The sequence below is a fragment of the Lithobates pipiens genome, unplaced genomic scaffold, assembly GCF_037356315.1.
Source record: "Lithobates pipiens isolate NorthernLeopardFrog02 unplaced genomic scaffold, aLitPip1_a1.2 Scaffold_19, whole genome shotgun sequence".
Taxonomy (NCBI): domain Eukaryota; kingdom Metazoa; phylum Chordata; class Amphibia; order Anura; family Ranidae; genus Lithobates; species Lithobates pipiens.
Window position 1 is genome coordinate 243,372,223 of NW_027507764.1, and position 25,748 is coordinate 243,397,970.

The 25,748-nt window shown below is 42.1% G+C and overlaps 1 protein-coding gene across 9 annotated transcripts in view; it reads right to left on the reverse strand.

Annotated features, from left to right (window-relative positions):
• The window catches only part of CTNND2 (catenin delta 2), a 918,973-nt gene extending 893,808 nt beyond the window's left edge, over window positions 1-25,165 (reverse strand). For 4 of the 9 annotated variants that reach the window (XM_077491866.1, XM_077491862.1, XM_077491864.1 and 1 more), the window contains exon 1: window positions 24,371-25,165. The gene's annotated coding sequence lies outside the window, so the exon portion shown is untranslated. Of the gene's footprint in view, window positions 1-24,355 lie in introns of all 9 variants that reach the window. The other 5 variants (XM_077491861.1, XM_077491860.1, XM_077491859.1 and 2 more) reach the window with 5 other exon arrangements.
• Between the last annotated feature and the right edge of the window lie 583 nt (window positions 25,166-25,748).

Below are 25,748 nucleotides of genomic sequence, written 5' to 3' on the forward strand. Positions count from 1 at the left end.
CACAGATAAGGCGGCACCGATCGGCACAGATAAGGCGGCACTGATGGGCAAAGATGGGCACAGATAAGATGGCATGGATGGGTGGCACGGATAAGTGGCACGGATGGGCACTGATAGGTACCACTGATAGATGGGACTGATGGGCACTGATAGGTGGCACTGATAGGTGGCTCTGATAGGTGGCACTGCTGGGCACTGATGGGCGGCACTGCTGGGCACTGATGGGCGGCACTGCTGGGCACTGATGGGCGGCACTGGGGTGCAGCACCTTTGCGGCAGATTGTGGGCACTGTGGGTGGCACTGTTGGTGGCACTGCTGGATGGCACTGTGGGTGGCATTGTGGGTGGCACTGTGGGTGGCGCTGGGGGCACTATGGGCACTGCTGGGTGGCACTGATGGGGGGCACTTACTTTCATTCAGGATGGCACTGCGGTGGGCAGGTGGGCACTGGCAGGGGGCAGGTGGTCAGCTGTATTGCTGGCCGTGATCGGGACTAATGTCCCGATCACGGCCGCCGGTGATCGGCTTTTTTTTTCTCTCCTCGCGCTGTCAGCGCGAGGAGGAATAATAGCCGATTACCGGCTCCGTTCTGTCACATGATCAGCTGTCATTGGCTGACAGCTGATCACGTGATAAGGGGTCGGGATCGACCCCTTACACGGATCGGTGATCAGGCGAGTCTCATGGACTCGCCGATCACAGAGCGCGCCGCGCGCGCCCCTCAGGGGGCGCGCAGGCCGCTCGTAACCAGGACGACGTCAATAGACGTAGTCCTGGAAATGTAGGTCCGCGCTAATGCCGTCATTTGGCAATAGCGCGGATCTCAAGTGGTTAAGCAGAGGCCAGATAAAATGGTCATTGGTTCCCTCTGCAAAACCGAAATGGTGTACCAGGGCAGCACTACTGCGATGCACTAGCACCTCAGAAGAAAACATCCTGGCATTCTACGACCTCAAACGGACGAGCCATCTTTGTAAGTAGTACTTTTTAGTTTTGGGAGACAGTTATGGGAGTAATTATTACAATTGTGTTGTGGTCAATTAATATATGTTGGTAAATAATTACGGATACATCATTATTAGTGCATGCTCAGGGGTACCCATATTTGTTGCTGTGCTGATTTTGCTTTTTTGTAGTGGCCATCTCACTTTTTTAAATGTTTCACAAGGCACTTTACACTGCCTCAGGGCATGGTTGACATTGACAACTAACTGCAATGTATGACCAGCACACCTGGGAGAAGAGATGCCATGCTTTTCTTCCAAAATAAGAAGAGCAGCGACAACATTGCATTTTTGGATATGGCCATGGATATCGCAACCTTTTTCAAATAGATGAAATACAATTAATATTATAATACTTATCATTCATAATTAAACAACATAAACATAGTTATTAATCACATTCAGTTCATATTTAATATTATGCAGATTTACTACCCTACCCTCTTTGAAATACAGTGCAAGTACATTATTAGCATTGAGCAGTCATAGATTTCATGTTGGTTAAACTTGGTTGGTTCCTAAATGTTATTAATTATTGTGTGTTTTGTTGTTTTTTTCTCAGGAAGAGGCAAAGCTGTATACAGGAGTTCTTCTTTCATAAAAAGGATGTCTCTGTTTGCACACCCCAAATGGGTGTTGCACATACCAATAACATACTCAACATGATTGTAAAAGATATGAGACCTCTATCTAGGATTCAAGGATTTCGTGAGATGATCAACACGTTTTACCCAGGATACACACTTCCCTCCAGGTCCCATTTCACTAAGCTGATGGAGAAGAAATATGAGGAGAATTCGGAAAGATTGAAAGCGTCACTTAACGATGTAAAATCAAAAATAGCTCTCACCACAGACGCATGGACCAGTATTGCCACAGAGGCATACTTGGGTGTCACATGCCACTTCATTAATGAAGACTGAAATCTTACATCGTACAATCTGACCACTATGCCACTTGAAGATCGGCACACAGCTGAAAACATTGCTAATTGGGTGGAAAAAGCCGCTGAAAAGTTTGAGATATCCATGGCCAATGTAAATGTAGTTGTCCATGATAACGCTGCAAATGTTGTCGCTGCTCTGCGTATTTTGGAAGAAAAGCATGGCATCTCTTCTCTCAGGTGTGCTGGTCATACATTGCAGTTAGTTGTCAACCATGCCCTGAGGAATCCCCAGATCAGCAAAACACTAAGGGCTGCAAAGTGCCTTGTGGAAAAAAAAATTAGCTGGCCACTGCAAAGCTTAAAGCAAAGCAGCAACAAATGGGTACCCCTGAGCATGCACTAATAAATGATGTATCCGTAAGATGGAACAGTACTTTACACATGATCAGCCGCCTGCTTGAACAGAGGTGGCCTGTGACTGCAACTCTTTCCGATCCTGATGTCACACCACGAGGGAAGCACTTTCTGGATTTAAAACATGATCAGTGGAGCTTACTTGAGGAAGTGGAACAAGTCTGAAGCCTTTTGAGTGTGCTACTGTTTTCTTGAGTGGAGAGTCCTATGTGACTGCTTCCGCTCTATCTCCTCTGGTAAAGGGCCTCCAGAAATCCATACAGAGAAAAATTTGCGAGACAGCAGCAGTCAAAGCTTTCCAAAGTGTTGCTGCACAGGAGATGACATCAAGATGGGAGCGGGAAACTAAATTCAGAGATGATGGTGGAGAAAATATATGTCTTATTGCAGCAGCCCTGGACCCCAGATTCCGCAAACTAAAATTCCTGCCAGCAGAGGACAAAAAAGTTCTAAAAGTTCACCTCAAGGTCAAAGCTCTTGCTCTTGAAGTGAAAAGAAGATATGAGCAAGAGCAAACGCAACATCGACGTGAGGAACAACAGTCAGCCAGTGCAGACATGACATTTTCTGAGAAGAGGCAAGTGTCTCTGTTAGACACTTTGCTCAGTTCTTCAGATTCAGATGACCACCACAGTAATGGCGAGGGTGACATGACTGGTCACATCCAAAATCCAGAAACCCACAGTGAAGTTGTGAGGAATGAGATACGCATGTATTTTAGTGAGCAGGCTATTCCAAAGGAAGAAAATCAGCTGAAATGGTGGAAGGAAAATGAAAAGAGTTTTCCCATCTTGGCCATGCTGGCAAAGAGTTACTTGTCTGTGCTTGCAACATCAACCCCATCTGAAAGGCGTACACTTACAGGTGTGTTTTACATTACAAAGTAACACACCACAAAAATACTGCTTAATCAACACTCTACAATAACACTATGTAATGATTACATAGTGTTATTGTATGTTGACCAGCATTTTTGTGGTGTTACTTTATAAACAACACTTTAGGGCAACATGCATAATGCCAAATAAATTCTGCCTAACACTTTGCAAAAGATGCATTCTGAAGGCATTATGTGGTTGAAAGTAAAAGTAGTAAGGTTACCACATAATGCCTTGCCTTCAGAATACATCTTTTGCAAAGTGTTAGGCAGAATTTATATGGCATTTTCATGCCTCATGCCCTAAAGTGTTAAATTTTATTTTTTGGCACTTTATTTTTGTATATGTCTTTCATGTGATTTTGCACAAACAGTGTTGAGCAGCAGGGCAGAGCAGCAGTGCTTTTGTTGCATTTATATGGCATTTTTTAAAGCTTCTGGCTCTGAATTAATGGCAATGCCATTATTCGTGCCTGATGCTAAAGTGTTGTTTACATTTTATTTTTAGCACTTTTTCATACTGTAAAAACTTCAACCACTTTGAAGTATTTTTTGGAATTTTTTTTATAAAAGTTGAAATATTATATTAGAAGTTGTAGTTATAATTTTTTGTAAAGTTATCCAAAGGATTAATTAACTAATCACAAAAATAATCCTTATAGTCGATGACTAATCAAAAAAATAATCGATAGATTAGTCGACAGGCAAACTAATCATTAGTTGCAGCTCTACTCTGGTCCTTCAAGGCCATAGAGGCAATAAGCAACGATCTATTCTCTCATTGCCTTTTTGACCAGCCGACCGCACCGTCCGTTTCTCAGGTATGCTAGTGAAAAAGGTAAGCCTGAGAAACACCGGCGAGTGGTGGGAGGAGGAGATATCCCCTCCCATAGCTCCAAAAAAGCAATCCGGTGGCTAATGAGCCGCTCGGATCATTTTATGAGAAAACCAGGCCTCAGCTGAAAAAAAAGGATACTGGGGTTATGGCTGGTAGCTTTAGCCATAACCCCAGTAAACCACTTGCAAACCTCAATGTATATATACGTATTGCGGTTGGCAAGTGGGTATGGATCAGGGTTGGACCTGCACTTGGTCCCTTGGGGGAATCAAAAAAGGTTTTTTAAGTTGAAGTGATATTTCTCCTTTAATGTTAGAAAAATACACAAACACAGTACTCCCCCCCATACACACATATGAACGGCCGCTGGACACTGGTGTACTGGAAGTGGAAAATCATTGTATTTGTCAGTGCTATGATTTGGCAACTCAACCAAATACATTTTAGTTAAAACAACTCCCAAGAATGTGCAGGTAACATTTACATTTTAAGTCTGTACAATAAGTGTAAGGCTGACTGCAGGTCAGTCTGTGTTTGTAGGAGGAGTCAGGCAGCTTAAAGCCTGCCCTCCTTTGCCTCCTCCCCTTGTGGTCGTAGGCTCTCGTGTCCCATCTGCCCATTCCCCTTTTCTTTTACTTTTCATTTAATTTCATACTTGGGTATGCCCCCTTTTAGGCATACTGACCACGTGACCTTGGCATACCTCAGGTCAATGTTCTCTGTTTTCTTGTTTCCTTTCCTATACCATTCACAGATTGACTCTGAGTACAAACATATTTTTCCTTTTGAAGAACAGATGCTGCAGAATGTTATGAAATATGACAGTTTCACGGGCAAATGTTGGAAAGATATTCACCAATCTGGCTTGATAAAGACTGGTGATTAATAAAAGAATTTTAGGTGAATATCAGCTAAATTGCCCATAAAGTCTTTTATAAATAATACAATTTTATTCATAGATACAAACGAAATACAGATAAACAGCAATACCAAGTATGCCATGCACAATGTTCAGTTATATGCAAAGCATTTATGCTTATCAGTCTGTCATAACTGAGTATTAAAACCAAAATCAAAAAATATAATATATTGCAAGCTTACCAATCATTATACTGTATGTGTTTTCTTTGTTAGGCTTTTTTTTTCTCTGATACAACCAGTAACACAGCTCCTGTATAGTGCCTTGTACACATGATAAGAATATTGGACAAATGATCATCCATTGTGTTTTTTTTTTCTTCATATTAGTCTTGTATTGAAAATGAAGCTGTTACTAAAGTTATGAAAATTCTTGTACAACAGAATTAGTGATGTAATGTGTTGTATTGTACTGTAATGTATTCTTTTGCTTCCGAGCATGCATGGTCTCTGTCTTCCGATTTTTTTTTTTTTGGGATAAATACTGTACCGATTAATGGAAAATCGTTCATTCTGGTATTGTACTAGAAACTTTTTTGTGTCTCTCCCTTTGGATAATTTTGCATTAACTGTCGTGATCGGCTCTCGAAAGCTGTGTACTAACAATCTGATTATCCTACGATCGCTTTGAAAGTGGGATTTTTCGTCCGATTTTCTGATTTGTTTGTACTAGGCTTTAGAGTGCCTCCATTCTGGGTGGATAAACCACACCTTTGGACAGCAAAATTGTCAGTTTGAAGGGAGGGTAATGTTGGATATACTTACAAATTGAAGTCAAACTTAACTTTATAAGCAATTAGAGTAACAGGTTTTTCCTTTTGGAATAAAGGTTTTACACAAATAAATACAGCAAATAAAAGCTGATCATTATGAGCATTCCTGTCAGTGGTAAATAGTTTACTTCAACCCTCTTCCTGCTACATCTGCAAAAAACAAATGCAGTCGTCAAATTTAAGAGATGGTAAGCTGCAATATAATAAATGTCTGCTTTTGGGTTCAAAACTGCTTTAACACCTATTAACCACTAGAGATCCACGCTATAGCCAAATGATGGCTACAGCGCGGACCTGCTTTGCCAGGACTACGTCTATTGATGTCGTCCCATGCACGAGCGGCCTGCGCACCCCCTGAGGGGCGCGTTCTGTGATTCGGCGAGTCTATGAGACTCGCCTGATCACAGATCGGAGCAAGGGGTCGATCCCGACCCCTTACCACGTGATCAGCTGTCAGCCAATGACAGCTGATCATGAGACACAACAGAGCCGGTAATCGGTTATTTTTCCTCCTCGCGCTGTAAAAAAGCCGATCACCGGTGGCCGTGATCGGGACATGAGTCCCGATCATGGCCAGCTTATCAGTGCCTACCTGCCAGTGCCACCTAGATAATAAAAAAGTGCCCCCCATCAATGCCCACAGTGCCACCCATCAGTGCCCACAGTGCCACCCATCAGTGCCCACAGTGCCACCCATCAGTACCCACAGTGCCACCTATCAGTGCCCACAGTGCCACCTATCAGTGCCCATAATCTGCCTCAACAACAGTACTGCACACCAGTGCCACATATCCGTGCCCATCAGTGTCATCTACCAGTGCCCATCAGTGCCGCTCATCAGTGCCCAGCAGTGCCACCTATCAGTGCCCATCAGTCCCATCTATCAGTAGTACCTATCAGTGCCGCTTAGTGCCACCCATCCGTGCCACCCATCAGTGCCATCTTATCTGTGCCCATCTTTGCCCATCAGTGCCGCCTTGTCTGTGCCCATCAGTACTGCCTTATCTGTGCCTATCGGTGCCACCTTATCTGTGCCTATTAGTGCCACCTTAACTGTGCCTATCAGTGCCCACCAGTGCAGCCTATCAGTGCCCACCAGTGCCGCCTCATCAGTGCATTTCAATGAAGGAGAAAAATGACCCTTTTGCAAAATGTTATAACAAACTATGAAACATGATTTTTTATTTTTATTTTTATTTTGCATCTTTTTTTGTTTGTTTAGCAAAAAATAAAACTCCGAGCTGTAATTAAATACCACCAAAAGAAATCTCTATTTGTGGGAAAAAAAATGATAAAAAATTAATTTGGGTACAGTGTTATATGGCCGCACAATTGTCATTCAAAGTGCATCAGTGCTAAAAGCTGAAAATTGGTCTGGGCAGGAGGGGGGTTTAAGTGGCCAGTAAGCAAGTGGTTAATAATAAAACAAGTGTAATAGAAAAAAATTGGAAATAAATTGGTATTTACAGTAGCAATTATCATAGTTACATGGGGGGTTATGTACTAAAGGGAAATCCACTCTGAACTGAAAGTGCACTTGGAAGTAAAGTCGCTGTAGATACGAGGGGGAAATGCAAGGAAAATAAAAAACAGCATTTTAGCTTGCACATGACTGGATGATAAAATCAGCCGAGCTTCCACTTATTTTAGATCTACCCCTTAGTTTTAGAGCGAATGCACTTCCAAGTGAACTTTCAGTGCAAAGTGGATTTGCCTTTTGTAAATAACCCCCATAGTTACATACTAGGTGAGGTCGAAAAAAGACATAAGTCCATCAAGTCCAACCTATGTGTGTGATTATATGTCAGTATTACGTTATATATCCCTGTATGTTGTGGTCGTTCAGGTGCTTATCTAATAGTTTCTTGAAACTATCGATGCTCCCTGCTGAGACTACTGCCTGTGGAAGGGAATTCCACATCCTTGCCGCTCTTATAGTAAAGAACCCTCTTCATAGTTTAAGGTTAAACCTCTTTTTAATTTTAATGAGTGGCCAAAAGTCTTGTTAAACTCCCTTTCCGCGAAAAGGGTTTATCCCTATTGTGGGGTCACCAGTATGGTATTTGTAAATTAAAAATCATATCCCCTCGTAAGCGTCTCTTCTCCAGAGAGAATAAGTTCAGTACTCACAACCTTTCCTCATAACTAATATCCTCCAGACCCTTTATTAGCTTTCTTGCTCTTCTTTGTACTCGCTCCATTTCCAGTACATGCTTCCTGAGGACTGGGGCCCAGAACTGGACAGCATACTCTGGGTGCGGCCAGACCAGAGTCCTGTAGAGTGGGATAATTATCGTTTTATCTCTGCAATGAATCCCCATTGCTTAGCCTATCATCTACTAGGACCCCCAGGTCCTTTTCCATCCTAGATTCCCAGAGGTTCTGCCCCCAGTGTATAGATTGCATTCATATTTTTGCCACCTAAATGCATTATTTTACATGTTTCTACATTGAACCTCATTTGCCTTGTAGTTGCCCACCCCATTCATTTGTTCAGATCTATTTGCAAGCTTTCCACATTCTTCGGAGAAGTTATTGTCCTGCTTAGCTTAGTATAGTCTGCAAATACAGAGATTGAACTGTTTACCCCATCCTCCAGGTCTTTATGAACAAATTAAACAGGATTGGTCCCAGCACCGAACCCTTTGGGGACCCCACTACCCACCCCTGAACACTGAGTACCCATTTATCCCCATCCTCTGGACTCGCCATTGTAGCCAGATTTCAATCAATGTACTCACCCTATGGTCCATGCCAACGGACCTTATTTTGTACAGTAAATGTTTATGGGGAACTGTGTCAAATGCTTTTGTAAAATCCAGATACATCACGTCTACGAGCCTTCCTTTATCTAGAAGGCAACTCACCTCCTCATAGAAGGTTAATAGATTGGTTTGGCAAGAATGATTCTTCATAAATCCATGCTGACTACTGCTAATGATACTGTTCTCATTACTAAAATCTTGTATATAGTCCCTTATCATCCCCTCCAAGAGTTTACATACTATTGATATTAGGCTAACTGGTCTGTAATTCTGAGGGATGTATTTTGGGCCCTTTTTAAATATTGGTGCTACATTGGCTTTTCTCCAATCAGCTGATACCATTCCAGTCAGTAGACTGTCAGTAAAAATTAGGAACAATGGTCTGGCAATTCCTTGACTGAGTTCCCTAAGTACTCTCGGGTGCAAGCCATCTGGTGCCGGTGATTTATTCATGTTACGTTTCCCAAGTATAATTTTAATTCTGTCCTCTGTTAACCATGGAGGTACTTCCCGTGCTGTGTCATGAGGATAAACACTGCAGTTTTGGTTACTGAAGCCCCCTGATTCCCTCGTGAAGACTGAAGAGAATAATATATTCAATACCAATACCAATACCAATACCATCTCCCCATCCTTTGTAACCAGATGTCCTTTCTTATTCTTTATGGGACCAATATGGTCTGTCTTCCCTTTTTAAGGCTGCTTTCACACTGGGGCGGTATTCAGGCGTTACAGCGCTAAAAATAGCGCCTGTGTAGCGCCTGAAAAAAAAACAGCCGGAGGGCTTTCACACTGGAGCGATGCGCTGGCAGGACGGTGAAAAAAGTCCTGCTAGCCGCATCTTTGGAGCGGTGAAGGAGCAGTGTATTCACCGCTCCTAAACCGCTCCTACCCATTGAAATCAATGGGACACCGCAGCAATACCGCCGTCAAAGCGCTGCTGCAGCGGTGCTTTGCGGGCGGGTTTAACCCTTTTTCGGCCGCTAGCGGGGGTTAAAACCACCCCGCTAGCGCCCGCAGACCGCCGCTAAAACGACGGTAAAGCGCCGCTAAAAATAGCGGTGCTTTACCGCCGACGCCGCTCCCGCCCCAGTGTGAAAGCAGCCTTACTGTTTATATACTTAACCACTTAAGGACCGAGCCTCTTTTTGAGATTTGTTGTTTACAAGTTAAAACAGTTTTTCTTGCTAGAAAATTACTTAGAACCCCCAAACATTATACATTTTTTTCTAACACCCTAGAGAATAAAATGGCGGTCGTTGCAATACTTTCTGTCACACCGTATTTGCACAGTGGTCTTACAAGCGCACTTTTTTTGGAAAAAATACACTTTTTTTAAATAAAAAATAAGACAGCAGTAAAGTTAGCCCATTCTTTTTATATTGTGAAATATAATGTTTTAAGCCAAGTAAATTGATGCCCAACATGTCACACTTCAAAATTGCACCCGCTTGTGGAATGGTGACAAACTTTTAACCTTAAAAATCTCCATAGGTGACGTTTAAAAAATTCTACAGGTTGCATGTTTTGAGTTACAGAGGAGGTCTAGGTCTAGAATTATTGCTCTCGCTCTACCAATCGCAGCGATACTTCACATGTGTGGTTTGCAGGGCGGGGTGCGTTTAAATTTTTTTTATTTTATTTATTTTACCTTTTATTTTACACTGTACTTGTGTACTTTGCACACAAAAAAAAATTCACTTTTATTCCTATTACAAGAAATGTAAACATCCCTTGATAGAAAAAAAAGCATGACAGGCTCTCTTAAATATGAGGCTCTCCCGCTGCCGATAAAAGTGCTTTTGCGGTGAATCAGAGACCACCGGCGCCACAGAAACCACTTTTATCTGTTGCCGACTGCCTGCCTAATACGAGAATCCTGGGGTTATGGCAGCTAGCTGCTGCCATAATGATATTCGTCCTCAAAGTTAGGACGTATATCGACAAGCACTGGTTGGCAAGTGGTTATAGAATTTATTGGGTTTTTATTTGCTCTCCTCCGCAATGTGTCTTTCATGTTCTATCTTAGCCATCCTTATTGCACCCTTACATTTCTTGTTGCATTCTTTATAAATTCTGAATGCTAATGATGATCCCGCAACCTTGTATTTTTTGAAGGCCTTCTCCTTTGCTTTTATATGCATTTTTACATTGGCATTAAGCCATCCAGGACTTCTGTTCGCTCTTTAAAATTTTAAAATTGCATAATGCCCTTATTTAACCACTTCCCACCCGGCCAATGTATATATACGGCGGGTGGGAGCCGCCTGCTCCTGATAGGACGTTCAGGAACGTCATTCAGGAGCAGCGGGATCGCGCGCGCGTGCGCCCGCGCAGCGGCGCGATCCCGATGTGCTCGTGTCACCCAGACACGGCACATCTCAGATCGGCAGGAGGGCTCTGTGATTGGCCCTCCTGATCACATGACGGCCGTGTCCAATCACGGCCGTCATGTGATGTAAACAAACAGCCGGTTGCTAGGCAATCGGCTCTCCTCTCCTCACACGGAAGTCACCGCTGAGAAGAGGAGAGCAGAACGCTGCAGCCGGCTGATGATCAGTGAGTATGGGCTGCTTTTCACAGCTTTTTACTCACTGATCATCAGTGTAGTGTAAACACACAACACACCACACAGTGAAAACACAGTCCCCACATATGTCCCCAAAACACACATGTCCCCAAAACATACATGTCCCCAAATAATAAAAACACATGTCCCTAATAATAAAAACATGTCCCCCACATATGTCCCACTAAAATCACATGTCCCAATGATTATCTGCACACATATGTACGTGATCACCTGCACACATATGTACATGATCATTTGCGTACATATGTCCGTGATCACACAAACCAATTATTATACACTTAACGGAATTTTTTTTACCAAAAACATGTAGCAGAATACATTTTGGCTTAAATTTATGACAAAATTTGATTTTATTGGATTTCTTTTCAAATAGAAAAAAGAAAATATTGTTTTTTTCCCAAATTTCCGCTTTTTTTGCGCTTATATCGCAAAAAAAAAAAAACGGAGTCGTGAATAAATAACACCAAAATAAAGCTCTATTTGTGCGAACAAAATGATAACAATTTCATTTGGGTACAGTGTAGCATGACCGCGCAATTGTCACTGAAAGCGCTAGAGCGCTGAAAGCTGAAAATTGGGCTGGGAAGGAAGGGGGTGAAAGTGCCCTGTATTGAAGTGGTTAATATGGTCTTAAAGCAAACCCATCTCTCCTCTGTGTTCTTTGTTCCTAAGATTTTATCTCAATTTATGCCTTCTAGCAAGGTTCGTAGTTTAGGGAAGTTGGCTCTTTTGAAATTCAGTGTCTTTGTATTCCCCTTATGTTTCCTATTTGTGTGATTTATACTGAAGCCAATTGACCTGTGATGGCTGTTACCAAAATTAGCCCGTATTTCCACATCCGTGATGAAGTCTGTATTGTTGGTAATCAGTAGATCCAGTAGCACTTTATTTATAGTTGGTGCATCCACAATCTGACCCATTAAATTGTCCTGCAAGACATCTAGGAACTGACGAGCCTTAGATGAATGCGTGGTTCCCTCCGCCCAGTCTATGTCTGGATAATTAAAATCCCCCATTATGATAACACTTGCCATCCTTGCTGCTAATCCAATTTGTGATAGGAGATCTGTCTCCCCTTCCTCTCTCAGGTTAGGGGGCCTATAGCATACTCCCAGTATTATTTTCCCCTTAGCTTTGGAGCTCTACCCATGAGGATTCCACCTCCTCCCTGGCTCCCTTAGTGATGTCGCCTCTCACATTCACTTGTACATTATTCTTGCTATATAGGCATACCCCTCCCCCTTTTTTACCTTCTCTATCCTTGCGATAAAGGGTATAAACTTGAATGGATGCCAGCCAATCATGAGAGCTGTTGAACCAGGTCTCTGAAATTCCCACAAAATCCAAATCCTCCTTGTACAATAGTATCTCTAGTTTACCCATCTTGTCTGCCAGGCTCCTGGCATTAGTGAACATGCCACGTAGTTTAGACCGGTCGCATATTATCCTCTTATTGGGTGTTCCGAGATTGCAACCAGGACTTGCTACTATACTCACCTTGGGATTATGTGCTTTGGTCAACCTGCCACTAATGCCCCCAATACTACCCTCCCCCCGTCGCCTAGTTTAAAAACCCCTCTAACTTTTTGCCCATCTTCATTCCCAGCTGATCTTCACCACCCTCCTCATTTTGGTGCAGTCCATCCCATCTATAGTACTGGTTATTGACTGAGAAGTCAGCCCAGTCCTCCAGGATCCCAAACCCCTCCTTACTACACCAGCTCTTCAGCCACTTGTTTACTTCCCTAACCTCCCTCTGCCTTTCTGGTGTGGCTTGATGTACCGGTAGTATTCCTGAGAATACTACCTTGGAGGTTCTTTTCCTCAATTTAGCTCCCAAATCCCTAAAATTGTTCGTTAGGACACTCCATCTGCCTCTGACTTTGTCATTGGTGCCAACATGCAGCATGACAGCCGGGTCTTCCCCAGTCCCTCCCAGTAATCTGTCCACAAGATCTGTGATGTGCCCTGAGCGCCTGCCAGACAACATACAGTTCGGTGCTTCAGGCCTGTGTTACAGATTGGCCTCTCTGTCCTTCTAAGAATTGAGTCCCCTACCACCAGAATCTGTCTTTCCTTTCCCTTTTCTTTCCCCCCTGCTCTCACTGGAGGAGTTCTTGCCCTGGCAGCTAGGAGAGTCCCTCAGCTCCAGCAGTGCTGGTCCCTGACTAGTTTCACCAATGTTACTCAGTGGCCTCCCTGGCACTTCCTCTTCTACCCTTCCTGACTGTCACTCATCTACTCTTTGCTAGTGCCTGCACCTCTTTGCCTCCACCCACCTCTGTGCTGGCCCCTACCGGCACCTGCTGTGTATGTTCCTGGCTCTCCTTTAGTATGGAGGTACTTTTCAGTGCTGACAGGTGCTTCCCCAGATTCAGAACCTGGGCCTTCAAGGAAACAATGTGCTTAAATTTTTCACAGCAGTATTCACCCTCGATCAGATGATCAAGGAACGCATACATGCCGCAAGATGTACAACGTGTCGCTCCTCCACACCTAGCATCGGTGAGGGGCACACACAGCTGCAAAGTCAGTTTGTGATTTAAAGTCTGTTTTAAAGCAGCAGAAATCTTTTTTATTTTAACCTACATGTTAAGCTTACAATAAAGCTTACTTGTAGGTAAAATGAATATCTCCTAAACGTGCATCATTTAAGAGAAGTTTAGAGTTGCTCCAGTGCATTCCGTTCCTTCAGAGCTGTGTGCCGTGGCCGAGACTCCGGAGCATGTGAAGCTGTGATGTCATCACAGCTGGGCCATTTAAGCAGCCACAGAGCACGAACCCGGAAGGAAGACCGGGTGAAGATGGAAGCCCTGTCACGCACCGCTGGAGGGCTTCATTTCAAGGTAAGTCTTTCATAATCTACTCGCATGCAATGCATACTAGCACATTATGACATCGCCTTGACGAGAGTTTACTAATTAACTAATTTCAAAGTGGTTGTGACCCCTTACATTTACCCAGTGAAGTGACTGGCCTCATGTGATACACAGAGATTAAACAAATCCTCCTATATAAGTTCAGCAACCAGGAACAGAGCTAAGGCTGTCAATCGGTTTCTCTTGGTGTCAGGAAAACTTGTCAGAAGTGATTCATGCTGATAGCAGAGGAACAAGGCAGCAGACAGAAATGACAATTTGTGCTTTTAACTGAGACACTATAGAAGGACATGCTTTGTTCATATTTCATGTCTGAGGTTTACAACCACCTTAAGCTGACCTGGAACAAGCATGCAGGATAGTAGATTTGACTTATCCAAATTTACTGGTTGCATGCATTTTTAAAGTCAGCAACCTATTATATAGTAAAGCCAGGATCAGGAGGACGTCCCTAAACAAGTACACTTAACTACTTAAAGGGGTTGAAAACCCTCACGGTTTTTCACCATAATGCATTCTATGCATTACGGTGAAAAACCTTTTGTGCTGCAGATTCTGCCTCTGTCTCGGGTCTTCATTGGTTAGATTGATAGCAGCAGGGGTCATTGGCCCCCGCTGCTGTCAATCAACTCCAGTGACACAGAAGTGGGGGCTGAGTCCTGCTCTCTGTGTCAATGGAGCGCACCCATGCGAATGCCCCATCCATGCGGGCACTCGAGAAGAGGAGGAGCCAGAAGCACTGCACGGGGACCCCAGAAGAGGAGGATCAGGGCCACAAAACCCTTGCACAGATGAGGTAAGTATAACATGTTTGTTATTTAATTTTTGTTTTTAAAAACGAAGATTTACAATCACTTTAAGTCCCTGCCATATCAAAATAGCCCAAAAAATGCATCTGTAGCTAACTAGGCAGGTCCGACAGGGTACGGGATTGGTAAAGCCATCTAACAAAAGCAATCGGTGCCCACCACTGAGCCAAAATTATTAGGTTTTATGTTGTTGCCTAGGTACAGTACATTTGGAGAGGATTTATTGACTTGACATAAAAATCCATAAACTATGTTAATCCGCAGGTCTCAAGAAATATATTGGATGTTTTGGATGGCATCTAAGCTAATTGCACAGGTCAAACATTTGGACAATTGTACACAACGTCGTTCTGAATTTTTGCTATGAAGAATTTGTAAAATGACCACTGTTGTTCTAATTTCTGCCCATACAAGCCTGCAACATCTTATTTCAAAGCGTTTGTTACCCCAACATTTCGTATTTGTGATACGTTCTTGCTTTATCATGTACTTGTATGAGAAAGTACCCTGTTCTCTTTGTATTGCTTTCTTTGTGTGAAATTCCTGGTGTTCCTGCTAGTGCAATTGCTTTCCTATTAAAAAATGACCACACTAAACAGGAGATCACAACATGGTCAGTTTTCTAGCAATGCTGGGAACACAGTATGCTCTTCTCCAATGATCAAACCTGTCCTGACACTCCCCCGCTGCACAGCTATTTATTGAGAAAATCAGTGTTCTGCTGCTTCTCCCTCCCCCAGCTTCTATGCAGCTGAGAACAGAAGAAGGTGATCACTTATAAAAAAGGGAAAAAAAAGTATTTATAATGTTTTTTATATCTATACAAAAATGTTTTGCATTTAATTTCTATTTTAAACTGAATGGGTTGTTTTACAAGGTGATTGTTTACAATCACTTTAATGTTATACTGATGATTTAATAAATCTCAAATATACACATCACAGAAAGAAAAACAGTGCTTCTGAACTGAAAAATAAACTTTGGCTTTGGGTTTACCATTCCACTACCACATAAAAAAAATAAAATCACAATTACAAGTCTGCATTCACACTTGAATTTTAGCCCGACCACGTGTACCTGAGAGAAACCCAGTGGGGGGGGGGTCCCAGTCATTATCTACTGGAACCCCAATGGGGATTCTGACAATTAGTTGCAGGAGGCAGCCCCATTGAAAGCAATGTGAGGCTGCCAGTTTCTGCAGCCACTTGCATGTAATGGCTATGCGGCAATCACCTGCGAGCCATCGGCCCAGGATGCAGACTATCTTTGTCCAGGGCCAATCACTTGCGGGTAATCGCCACATAGCAATTATATGTGAGTGGCTGCAATTGAAAATACAAAAGATGTTAACGCTAGGTATCGATTTTGTGACAAAATAAATACCATCAAACATACATATGATGCAAAAAAAGCATCCATAAAGTGTCTATAAAAAGTCTCAATCAGTGACTCCTCAATCAAGTACCAGTAAAAGTGACCAATATTAATTATTTTACAGTGAATCACTGTGCTCCACACACTCCATACAATATAGTGCTGCTCAACATGCTCTTCAATGGTCCCAATGTCTCCAATTAGCCGGCAACCTTCCATTGCTTTCATTGGAGCAGCCTCCTTCAGCTAATCATCAGTCACCCCATTGGGATTTTTGTAGGCACATGTTGTTGGGCAAAAATGCAAGTGTGAATGCGGCCTAAGAAAACTTTGTATTGAAAACATTTTGATGATTTTTTTTCTTTATCTTATGCTGCATGATGTTTCTAAGGCCTCATGCACATGGGTGTATGAATTTATGCTCCAAATATACTGCCAGAAGTTGGCAGAAAAAATTGCCTCTAATGTCGCGTCTGTATGTGTATTTATAAGCGTATGAGCATAAACTCTTTCTATAGGATAGAATATTAATTTATTCTAGCCACTAGAATAACTGTGTGCTCATATGCATGTGTTTAGATGTGTTTACTTTCCAAACACAGCTAGCTCTGTGGCATTTTTTTAATGCCTCTAAACGCTGCGGAACTAATATTCAAGATACTTACCTTAATTTCACTGGTCCAATGCTCACAAGGTCCCTCACCAGCATCTTCTCTCCAGCTTCACCCATCTTGATTGGTCGACATAGGATGACAGAACACCTGTGATAGCTATGATTAAGCATCTATATTGATGTGAAACATGTAAAGCCCCATACACACTATCAGTTTTTCTGCTGAGTTTTTCCTTCAGATTTACCAAAACCATATAATATAAGGTCAAACCTTAGGAGTTTCAATGTGTATGCAATCAGGCAGGCCCTCGCACTACATGGTTTTGGTAAACCTGATGGAAAAACTCAGCAGAAAAACTGATAGCGTGTATGGGGCTTTAGCCTGTCTGTACCTTTCATCACCATGATGTAAAGAGATTTTGAATTTTCTACACTGTTTGCCCTGAATAAAAGGTGCTATTCGGAGTGCAGCCGTTCACCTGTTTTCTTCGATTTTCAACACCTGTGCGTGAGCCAATGTTCAATCATCTCAGAATACAGGCTCAGAAAGACCGAAAGCAGGCAGGTACATTTATTATATTGTAGAAGAGACAGTGGGGTTTATTTACTAAAGGCAACTCCACTTTGCAATACAAGTGCACTTGGAAGTGCAGTCACTGTAGATCTGAGGGGGACATGCAAGCAAAATAAAAAAACAGCATTTTTGCTTGTACGTGATTGGATGATAAAATCATCAGAGCTTCCTCTGATTTCAGATCTACCCCTTGGATTTACAGCGACTGCACGTCCAAGTGCACTTGTAGTGCAGAGTGGATTTGCCTTTAGTAAATCAACCCCACTGCATGTCTTTTCTGCAATAAACAGCCTGTCTGCTTGAAAAAAAAAAAAGTTTAGTCTAGTTCTGCTTTTAAGACCAATAAAATAAAAATGTATGTAACTAAACCTCCAATAAAATTAAAGCTCTTTTTGCTCCAAAAAGTAACATGTATTAATATGTTAAGATGTACTGCTAATCCAGAAAATGTACTGGTGAGAAATCTAGATCTCCTAAACCTAAATAAACAAAAATTAAACCTGGAACCAAATTAGTTGAGAACACCGGATGTGTGTAGTAAAACCAATTCTTCTGCCCTTTTGCATTGCCCCCCTCCCACTTGCTGGCAATTCTCTACTTTTATGAAGCCAGGAGTTGCTGTGTAAATACAGCAGCTCTGCCAGCTGCTGCTGTCAATAAAGAACAGTCTGACTAACATTACTGAGAGGTAAAATAGAGAGATATAAAGTAACATTGCTACTTGTATCTACTCTGTTTCATTCAGCTACAGATGAAAGGTTCTGGGCTAAAATTGGAGGACAATGTCGGGTCATATAACCTTTGGTAGTATGATTGGAATTCTAGTAGGATACATGTGGGGGAGGAGATGGCCTCCCCTGTGGGAGAGATAACCTCGGAAAATACTGAGAGGGGTGTCGTGTTGTGAAATCATGGCTAATAATTTACCATCTTTGTCCCCTTGCTTAAAGAACTGCTGTCTAGTGTATAGATCTAACTGTGTGTTTTCCTCAAAACTGCACGCACCCATGAAATGGCGATGAACTACGGTATCTGAAATACTTCATGGTTATCAGTGTAAAGTTAATCATGACTAATGGCCCTAAAATGATTGCTCTCGCTCTGTTGTTCATGGCAATACCTCACATGTGTGATGCAATTGCTGTTTTTATTATATTACTTTTAATAAAATGTATATATATTTTTTTACACGTTTTTACATTTTTTATATTGAACTTAGTGGCATCACAAGGAGGGTAACAAGCCCCCTTTGCAATAGACAACAAACTAGAAAATTGGACCCTCAAGATACTGCCCCTTAATAGAAATAATAAATGAACAAAAAACAAAACAGAGTGTAAAAATGGGAAAAGACTAACCCTTAAATAGAGGTGGGAGCTATTGGTGAAAAACATATAGCTATAACTGAGCGATAAAAAACAGATTATGCTCAAGTAAATATCAAAGAAAGAAAATGGTGTTCAAATCATGGAACTAAATTGAAAAAGTTTATTGATTACAAAAAAAAAAGTCTAGTGGATGTTTGGGATTTAACAGTATGAGTGTATTTGTGTACCAATGTTTTCTATATACAGTAAAATGTTTTTGTAATCCAATAAACTTTTTCCATTTAGTTTGGTGAGTTGAACACTATTTCCTTTTTAGATACTCCTATGCAACCGCTTTGGGTAGGTGACAGATACTCTTTATGGAGCCATCAGAGGTCTATTTTACCCCCCCCCCCCCCCCCAAAGTCTCAACTTCCCTCCAAAGAAGCTAATCAAGCACATATGACAGTTCTGAGACTGGATGTGGTGACATAATTGCTGCTACTGGCTTCATTATTCACAGAAGAGATTAGGGAATGAATGTTCCTCCATCTCCTCTTTCTTAGCGATCCCAGTTATTTACTGTGAGGCTTCCCTGAGAAATGAGAGAGCCCAAGAATCATTGTGGGTGGTGGTGGGAGGGGGTGGTCCTATTCAGTACCGTAAAAGTGATGGAATGGCTGTCCAGATCACTTTTACTAAACAGCTGATCCCCGACTGTATAAAAAGACACCAGCTGCAGCCAAAAACTTGTTATAGCCAATTGCTGACAGGGCATATATGTACATACAGTGGTCAGCAAGTGGTTAAATGAATACTAGCCAAAAAAGAAATGTGCCTTTTTTCATTTTTTTTTTCTCCTTTCCATGCTCCTTTTATGCAGTTTAGAATGGAGATTGTGATGTGATGTGAGATCACTTATAAAAAACAAAAAAGAGAATTAGATAATTTAATATATGCACACAAATGTTTTGCTTTTCATTTCTATTTTAAACTGAATGGATTGTGTTACAAGGTAAGGTTTCACATATACTTTAAAGAAGCTCCGAGTTTTAAAGCTCTCTAAATTTGGAAGGACAAGTATAATTATATGTATTGCACTCACTTTCTCCCCTAGAGAATCTTCTGGTGTAAAGTCTGGGCTCTGCCTTGCGTCTACTTTATGCAGGACTCTGAAGGCAGCCAGGATTAGTTGTTGACCCACAGAACTCTACAAAGTCTATTGAGCATTTGCTAGCAAATGACTACACATTGGTGTGCCTTCAGCAGAAGCATGCCAGCTCCTAAACTTTAGACCCAAAGATCTCTGGATCATTGGAATAGAGTTAATTGGGATGCAACTTACTACACAATATTAGTAGCTCTTTAAAAACCTAAGTTCTACCTTATATTGCTGTACTGGAACCCTGTCTGTTGTTTTGTTGATATCAATTGATTCTCTGATATGGTTATATTGTTGCCTATTGATGGATTTCATTGACTATGGTAGATCATGTCATACTGTTATGTTCTACTGCATACCTTAAATAAAGAATTAAAATAAATAAAAACAAAAAGTTTGTTTGAGAAGAATTCCAGTAACCTTCAGGTTTGAGGGAGGTAAGTATCATGCACGTTAAACATATCTTTGTGGTATCCTTAGCTAGATCTACTGCAGAAGGATCTCAGTTCTCCCAACTGCTCAGTTGTAACCCACATTCTTATGGTCCCTGGATAGTACACAAAGCACCCTATCTCAATGGGGCTGATAATGTTATTTTACAAAACTAAGCCGACAGGCTTTTTATTGCAGTGTAGGCATACAGTATAGGGCCTCTGTCAAGGAAGAAGTATAGGGGCTGATATTTCTGCCTGCATTTGAAAAAACTCCTGGGTATGTCTTTTGGATGTTTTACCCGAGTATGTCTCTGTATAGGCTCATGCACATTGGACATTTTTGATGCTGCTCCTAGGGGCGTCCGTCTAGCATTTTGTTTTCTGCCTCTAAATGCCCCTGCATGTTAGCCTATGTCTCCATGCACACATAGGTCTTTAGAGCAGTTTAGAGGCAGGAAAAAACCCCTGGCCATGCATCCAGGAGCAGGGTTGTTTTGGCAGAAAAAATGCTTGACGCCTGTAAATGCATCTAAATGCACCTAAGCACTAGGCACGGTAAGCGATTGAGTGTTAGTTTGTTTCAGTGGCCAGAATAAATTATTATTCTGGTCAATTAATTTAATTAATGCCCAAGCGCTTGACGTACCTAAATGCAATACATGCATTTACCAGCGACAAGTGTATTTTCTGCCAAAACAACACTGCCAGAAGGAAAGGCATCTAGGAGAGATAGCAAAAATGTCCAGTGTGCATTAAACTGTCATTTGCAAATTAAAGAGATATGCCCACAAAGTGGCACACACCTTCTAGGACCTAACTCATAGTAAGTCACCACATTTTGGAAAGTGGCTGAAATTCAGCCTTAAAGTCCAACTTCAGGCAAAAATTTCATTTATACCGCTTTGTGCATCAATTTCCTTACTCCTCAGTCTTGAATCCAAACACCCCTTCTTAAGCCATCCTACACTGTACTAGATCACCCCCACCAATAACAGGTGTCCTCACCACACAGGCAATGACATGGAGACCTTTAGAAGGACCCCAGAAAGTAAACAGGAAGAGAGAAGGATTGTCACATGATTAGTTAGAGGGGAGGTGGGAGGCAGTTGCTAATATCCTGGAGTTGAGCTTTAAATGTGGTGCTGTATTAGCTTTCTTTTTTTAGACTTTTTTTTCACTAGTTGTTATTTTCAACTTCCCTTAACAGACCAGACTGTCCAGCAAATGTGTTGAGAATTGATACAAACCATTTAAAGTGGAACTAAAGTCTTTTTACAACAGGCTGCAAGCAAGTAGGCTAATATAACATGCAATATCTCTTCTGTGATAAAATACACCTTCCTGCCTGCTTGTAGTCTTCTGTGCCATGGAAACTGAGCTGTGCATGCGCAGCTCGGCTTACATCACCTACATTGTCCCCGTGTGCTGATATGACTGACTTACATCATCCTGCCCCGGCCAAAGGGGATGTTTAAAAGGAGAAGATGCCAGCAAAGAACCCAGACTGTTGGAGAGGAGGTAAGTATAGAGCCTTTAGTTCTGCTTTAACACTGTCACACTGTCATGGCTGTTTACAATAGTCCCCCCCCCCCCCCCCATAAAAACAAACAGCCACTGTAACTGCTTAAAAAGAGTTAGCTGGAGCTCAACTTTACTTTGTTAAGCTGTCAAGTCCATGTAAGGCCTCATGCACACTGGATGTTTTGCTATCTCTTCTAGATGCATTTTCTCCTTGCAGCGATGTTTTGGCAGAAAATAAGCTTAACACTTGTAAAAATGTGTAATGTACTTAGGGGTGTTAAGCTCTTGGTCCTTAATTAATTTCATTGACCAGATTAATCATTTATACTGGTTATTCGAATTAAACATTTCTAGCATTAATTTGCGTTTAGATGACTTTACAGGTGTCATACCTTATTTCGGCCAAAATGTCACTGCACCTGGATGCAATGGTAGTGATTTATTTTCTGCTTCCAGACTCCCCTGCCTCGAAACTCCTTTAAGATAGACACATAGGCTAACATGTGGGGACAATGAGGCTTGGTTCCCACCTATGCATTTTCAGTTTTGCAGAAACACACTACAGTCCATTTAACATGGTTTCCTATAAATGGAGTTCACATCCGTGCATTTTATGGAAAGGGCCAGGGACTTTTTTCTGGTTTTTGGTTCTATAGACTTCAATGGATCAAAAGTGGGTATTGAAAAACTCAAAATGCACCTGCAATATGCAAACTGCAACCTGCATAGGTGTGAATGAGGCCTAAGAGGCAGGGAAAAAAAACAACAGACGCTCCTAGGAGCAGCGTTAAAAAATCCAGTGTGCTCAATTCCTTAAAGGCATCCTATGCATTAAGGTGAAAAAAACTTCTGCCACTGATGGGGCCAGCGGGGCCGAGTCCAGCATTCATGTCTATGGACGCAAATGCTGGACTCGGGACTGTGCCCGCAAAGTAACCCCCCGGGAGAGCTCTTCTCCTAGGGGGTTATCTGATGCAAGGAGGAGCCGCAAAAGCCTCCGAGGGACCCCAGAAGATGATGATCGGCGCCACGCTGTGCAAAAACGAACTGCACAGTGGAGGTAAGCATAACATGTTTGTTATTTTAAAAAAAACATGAAGCTTTACAATCACTTTAATCTGCTGCTGCTAACTTTGCTGTTGTCCAAAGGTGTCTCAATTGCTCCTACATATCAGAGTTTCTGATGAAAAATGTGCGATCGGATGGTGTTGTCGGAAAATCCGATCATATGTGGGCTCCATCGGACTATTTCTGTTGGAATCTCCGACACACAAAGTTTGAGAGCAGGATCTAAAAATTTTCCGACAACAAAATCCGATTGTTTAAATTCAGATTGTGTGTAGACAAATCCGACAGACAAAGTGCCATGCATGCTCAGAAAAAATTACGAGACGAAAGCTATTGGCTACTGGTCCATTTACAGTCCCGACGTACGTCTTGTACGTCACCTTGTTAACAACGATCAGATTTTCCGACAACTTTGTCTGACCGTGTGTGTGTATGCAAGACAAGTTTGAGCCAACATCCGTCAGAAAAAATCCAATGGATTTATTGTAGGAATGTCCAACCTACAGTGCATAAGACAGAAAGTGTGTTCCTAGTAAGAAAATAGAGAAGAACTAAAGAGAATCTAAAAGCCTAAATAAGAAAACGAATGTAGCCACCACATTTAAGCACTGTTAAGCTGCAATATATGCAGTTTTTCTTTTTTTTGGGTTTGCAATGCTTTAAGTGGTTACAAATATATTCATAACGGCAGCTCTCATAATTCTTTCTTTACCAATTTCAGTTCCAATGTATGCCCAGACTTGCATAGAAACAACAGAAGAAGTACAACTGACATTTGGATCACTGGCTTTGCTTCTGCAGGAGGACAGGCCTGGAGGCACCATGTACTGGACCTGCAGACCTACAGTCATTGTTCTTGCTACTAAATGAAAGCATAAACAGTGTGTGTGTGTGTGTGTATATATATATATATATATATATATATAATATATATATATATACACTCATCAATGCTGATGAATACTACTGTCTGTTATAGTGTGATAAATATAAGTGGATGCAGTGTGTATATATATATATATATATATATATATATATATATATATACACACACACTCATCAATGCTGATGAATACGACTGTCTGTTCTAGTGTGTGATAGATATAAGTGGATGCAGTGTGTGTGTATATATATACTCATCAATGCTGATGAATACGACTGTGTGTTCTAGTGTGTGATAGATACAAGTGGATGCAGTGTGTGTAATGTGCCTGGAGAAGCATGTCTAAGAACAGAAGATAGTGTGGTTCCCTCCTCTCTTCCCATCCATCCCTCTGCCTCACAAATGGGGGGGTGGGGGGGATATTCCCCAGCTGATGGAGGCTGAAAAATCGTAAGGGATCGTCTCACAACTCCATCCTCACACAGAACACAATGCTGTGCTAATACAGGTGCATCGCTGAACTTTGCAATGTTTTGCCCTTTAATAATACGGATAAAAGCGATGGATGAAATAGAATGTGCGTTTCGCACGCTCTCTTCTAGTAAAATAAAGGCACGTTATAATGCAATGAAAGCAAAGCATGCAGCGGCCAGTGAGCCCACCCGAGTGCTTCTCACCGCAAGCCGTAGAAGGTTGTCCTGGCTGATGTGACAAAGGAAAGGGCCGTGTGTCAGTCAGCGGCGTGGAAGGAAGCTGCTATCAATGGGCGATCCTGACCTTGCAGAGATGTAAAAGCTGCATCCTCCCTCTTGCCGTGTGTGTGCTCATTAGAAGAGCGCTAATTACAGCATCCAACGCCTTGCTTCGCCCCTCTTCACTCCCCTCCGGCACGGTGCATGGATTTTATGATTCCAGCAGACTTTCACTTACATGGCACACGGATCGGAGATCGCCTCCTGAACGGCGGCGAAGATATCCCAGCCTTATATATTTGTCAGAACATGAAGACGGGAGAAGATGCGTCTGCTTCTGCGTGCTGGTGCTGATGAGGAGATGTCGCCGCTCTGGATTGGAGGAGATCGCCCTTAGCCCCGCCCCTCTTCTCCAAATTCTGAGCAAGGCAGTGGGTGGAGCGAAGTGATCCAAGCTCAGGGCGAGTCTTGTCACTATGGATGCTGTAGCTGCAAGACCACAACGACGCTGAAGGGTGGGCGCAGAGCACCACTGCCGCTCTCACTGCATTACATAATCCAGAAAATGGTGCCTAGCACTCCCTTCTTGGCGATTGTGAATGCACGGCGTGCGCGTTTGTGGCTGAATTGCTTGCTTTGTGCTTTTCTCCCGATGAAAGGCTGCTCCGATGACGTCACACTTGTATAATCTGCCCGTCTGATATGACATGCCCGATAAAGCACATCAGCATACCATGTTCAGAATGAATGAAGGGCCAAAGTAGTGCTAAATTCAGCCTGAGCTCTGCAGGTGACCCAAGATGTCTTCTCTGCATTGGAATCCTGGCTCTCTGCAGAAAATTTGGGGGGTGGGGGCAACATTTGCTGTCAACCGCAAAAAAGAAGGGATGTTGGGAAAAGCCAGTAGTTCTCACAGGAAAATGCACATGCATGGCTGATATAAATCTACAATATAATAAATTAAATAAAGGACATCCATAATGAAATATGTTAGTTCACCTCCCTCTCAAATCGCTAATTACTAAAGTAGTACTAAGAGCGGGCCTTTTCTTTTTATTTTGGATAAAGGATAAGAAGCTATAACCCGGTCAGTTCTTTTTTGTGTGTGTGTCATTCGTGTCCCATTGTAGAGACTTCCCTTGACTTCCTGTCCCATAACTAAAACAGGAAGTAAGAGAAAATCTCTCTAAGGCAGTGTTCATTTCTTTGACAAAAATATTTTTGTCAGCGGCATGTTTCCAGCAACATAAACTAAACAAAATGTTCTTAGAATTCTTGTCCATTGACAAAAACTATGACAAAAATCAATTCCAATTTTCCTCAATGAAAACAAACGGAACAACAATGTGAGGGAGAAACGTTT